Source organism: Peromyscus maniculatus, chromosome 9 (assembly GCF_049852395.1).
Source record: "Peromyscus maniculatus bairdii isolate BWxNUB_F1_BW_parent chromosome 9, HU_Pman_BW_mat_3.1, whole genome shotgun sequence".
NCBI lineage: Eukaryota > Metazoa > Chordata > Mammalia > Rodentia > Cricetidae > Peromyscus > Peromyscus maniculatus.
In genome coordinates this window covers 81,739,839-81,744,055 of record NC_134860.1, presented here as the reverse complement: position 1 = coordinate 81,744,055, position 4,217 = coordinate 81,739,839, and the positions used below count along the sequence as shown (strand labels likewise).

General features: G+C 39.0%; 1 pseudogene; it reads right to left on the bottom strand.

The window, feature by feature from the left end:
* Nucleotides 1-966: 966 nt before the first annotated feature.
* On the bottom strand, nt 967-3,610 carry LOC143267136 (structural maintenance of chromosomes protein 4 pseudogene; annotated as a pseudogene).
* Nucleotides 3,611-4,217: the final 607 nt, after the last annotated feature.

The following is a 4,217-nucleotide window of genomic DNA, read 5'->3' as shown; positions in this document are numbered from 1 at the left end:
TCATCCCCCATTCCCATCTCCTCCAGGGCAAAGACTCCCCTGGGGATTGAGATTAACCTGGTAGATTCAGTCCAGGAAGGTCCAGTCTCCTCCTCCCAGGCTGAGCAAAGTGTCCCTGCATAAGCCCCAGGTTCCAAACGACCAGCACATGCACTGAGGACAGGTCCTAGTCCCATTGCCTGGATGCCTCCCAAACAGATCAAGCTAATCAACTGTGTCACTCATCCAGAGGGCCTGATCCAGTTGCCCCCCGCCCCCAGCCATCGGTTCATAGTTCATGTGTTTCCGTTCGTTTGGCTATTTGTCCCTGTGCTTTTTCCAATCCTGGTCTCAACAATTCTAGCTCATAAAAAGCCTCCTCTCTCTTGCCAATTAGACTCCTGGAGCTCCACCTGGGGCCTGGCTGTGGATCTCTGCATCCGGTTCCCTCAGTCATTGGATGCGATTTCTAGCATGACAATTAGGGTGTTTGGCCATCCTATCACCAGAGTAGGTCAGTTTGGGCTGCCAGCAGTCTATGGTGGAGGTATCTGTGGATTTCTCTAGCACTTCGCTACTTCCTATTCTCATGTGGTCTTCATTTATCATGGTCTCTTATTTCTTGTTCTCCCTCTCTGTTCGTGAGGGAAAAATATACTGAAGCTTTCAAATATTGTGTTTAATCCCCTAGAATTACAGGAGGGAAATATCGGATGTTAAAGGAAACACTGTGTTTTGTGTTGAAATATTCCTGTCACTGCATTGATTGATATACTTTCTGTCAAGGAATTGAGAAGGTCAAAAAATTTAAGACATAATTTGTTTATGTAATTCAAGGTGAACTGACAACTTTAAAATAATTTCATGAATGTTTTGTTGAATTACTGAAAGTATTAATATATTTTCTTTTATAACCATTAATATGAAACAAAGAAGCAAAGGGGATGCCATTATCTAACTAGAAAAAAAGCATTTGACACCTGTAAATCAGAATATATTTTCAGAAGTAATTTTGTCCAACTCTGCTACTCTTTGCAAATATAATTCTTCCTTTTTTTTATACTCTGCAATGGCACCAAGATTTGGTTTCATTTCATGACATTGAGTTTCCAAAAGTGCAATCTGATTTGTTATAGAACCTGGATCCTTGATTGCCTCAAGATCCTCTGGGCTTAGAACTGACACTGTCTCAACAGGATTATCTTCTACAGGATGCAATTTTATTTTTGAAATCTCTTTTTGCCAGTATTTTATTTTAGAATTATATTCAGCAATGTGGCCATCTATTTGCTCAAGTTTCAACTTAACACTAAGTGCATCTTTCTGAAGAGCATGTTCATTTTCTTGAATGACTTTTAGTTCCTGAAGTAGATTACGATGTTCTTTCTGGATTTCTGGTAACGACTCCTCTGCAGCATTTGTATTTTTGATGACTTCTTCTGCTTTGTCTTCAATATTTTTTAATTCTGCTTTTAAATCATTTGTTTCTTTCTCAGTGTCTTTTATTTCTTTCTCTGTGCGGAAGACAGAATCTTGTGCCTTTTTAAGATTTCTGTCAGCAGTCTTGATTGCTACCTGGGCCTTAGTAATAGCAGAAGCACATTCATCCAGCTGCTTATTTATCATATCAAGTTTGGTTTGCTGAGCCTTGAGTTTTCGGTTGTTGATTTCTATGATGGTATCGTGCAATCGCTTAACCTCAGCTTCTACTTTACCAGCTTTCTCAGCCACAGCGTCATATTCTTTTTTAAAAGCACTGACATTTTCTTCTAGCAATTTCTGTTTCTTTTTATCAGGGGCTGTAGTAAGCACATTAGTTTCCAGTTCTTTAATTTGTACAGTCAAATACTCTTCTTGCTCTGACAGACCCTGGATGCTTGCAGTGAACTTTTCTAGTGTATTTCTCATTTCTCGTTCACTATGCCTTAACTTAACGACTGCTTCTTCATGTTGTACTTTCTGTTCTTGGATTTGCATTGCTTGTTTAGAATGTCTTTCCAACTGGGATTCCATCTTATTTACCTCTTCCTCAGAGATTTCCACGATAACCGACGAACCCATTCTTCCTCTCATTACTTTGCTTCCACCGCCAGTCATTGTACCTGACTGCTCTATGATCTGGCCCTGTAGAGTCACTACTCTCCACCGTCTGTCTTTTTGATAAGCTACTCTTGTGGCTTGATCCAAGTTGTCAGCCACTAAGGTATCTCGTAAAACAAAGTAAAAAGCTTGGCGAATTTCCTCATTGTTTACTTTCACTAAATCAAATAACCGAGGAGTGTTTTCAGGAGTTTGAATTTTGGTCATTTTTTTGGCCCATACTGCCATCTTATCCAAACCTATAAAAGTGGCGACACCAATATTATGTCGTTTAAGGAAGTTTACACATTCTTGGGCTGTATCAATAGAATCAACAACAATGTAGTCTAGTGCATGGCAACAGGATGAAATAGCAATGTCATATTTTTCATCAATAGCTCCCAAGTCTCCCAATCTTCCATATATTCCTGGGATCCTGCCAGATTTTTTTTCTTGAATTATTGCATCAAGCACTTTCCCTCTACTTCGATTTGTGGCTAAGGAACTCTTTGCTTCTTCAGCTTTTTGGAAAAGATCATGAACCAAACTTTTCAAGTTTATTTCTTCTTGTGTTAATTTCTGAAGTTCTTTTTCTTTCTCCTTTAATTCTCGTTGAGTCTGAGGGAGCTTTGTGTTTATATCTCCAATTGCAGCTTTCCTTTCTTTGAGAGTCTCAGAAGCTGTAATTAGAGCTTCCTTTGCCTTACTTAGCTGAGACACTGCTGTATTATGCCGACTGAGATAGATATCAAGTTCTGACTGAGCGACTTCCATCTTTGAACGTGCTTCATTTACTGATTTGTTAAAACCCATAAGTTCCTTTTCTTGACTCTCCTTTTCTTTCTGAAGCCCTTGTGTTTCTTGTTTAAGGCTGTCCATAACTTCTTTTAACTTTTTTTCTTCTTTCTCCCGTTCTTTCTCAAGAGAACTGCTTTTAGTTGTTGTCTCACTTATGATACTCTTACTCTTGGCAGGTATACCTTTCAGCTCTTCGACCTTTTCTTTATCTTTTTGAAGTTGTTTCTCCAGCTTTTTGGCTTTACTTGTAGCATGTTTTAATTTTTCCCTAATTTGAACATCTTCTAAATCTAGCTGTGTAAATTTTTCTTTATTTTCTTCAATAAACTTTGTAACTTTATTGAGTTTCTTTTCTATATCCTTTACAGCTGAATTCTTAGCTTTCATTTCATTTGAAAGCATATTGCTCCTCTCAGTAATTTCCTTAGTATCTTCATGAATTTTTTCCTTTTGGGTTTTCATTTCAGCAATTCTTTTTTGCAGATCATAAATGTAATATTGACAGATATGATTCTTTTTTTTAAATATTTCATTTTCCAGGGTAAGGAACTCAATGGCTATGTTTTTCTCCCCTTCTAGGGCGTCCTTTTCCTTTTCCACCATTTTAACTCTGTTTAACTTTTCTCCTCTGTTTTCATTTAATATTTCAACTCTCCGACATAAGACTTTAATAGGTTCATTTAGCCGTCCACAGCCAATTATATCTTCTAAATACTCAAGCATACCCTCATCATGTTCAGTCTGGCCTTTTGGTTTCACCCTGGAGTCTCTGCAGCAGCAGCGCTGTCCGCTCCGCCGTCCGGTTGCTCGGGGTCCCCATTGCTGTGGGCGCCGTCTGGGGAGGGCGGCGGCCCTTCCTCCTGGCGGCAGACCGAGGAGGGCTTGGTGCCCTTATGCCGCATGGTGGCTGTCGGCAGGTCCCGCTCCGCGCAGGGCTGCCGACCGGGCGACGGCCGACCCCCCTCCCCGGGCCTCGCTCCGACCGGCGTCTCCGCTCCGGGTCCTTCACTCGAAAATGGCGCCTCTTTTTTATTATCCATCTTTAATCATACACTAATTCATGCAATTTTATATTCAGTTTTAATATAATTATTGTTAGTAAAACCTTCACCCATTCTCTTTTGAATAGCTCAGCAGCTCTATAAGTAAGTAGAATTTAGTAGCTCTATTAATGAATAGAATTTAGGATTTTATTTATATAATTGTCTTGAATTTTTATTGTCTAATGAAGTTAATCTACAAATGCTTGTCTATATTTTTTTTAAATTTAAGGAATGTATGAGTTTGCATATAAAATAATAATTTCTAAATTGCATAAAATATCACCATATATATAAATTCCCTTTTACCCATGTCATATG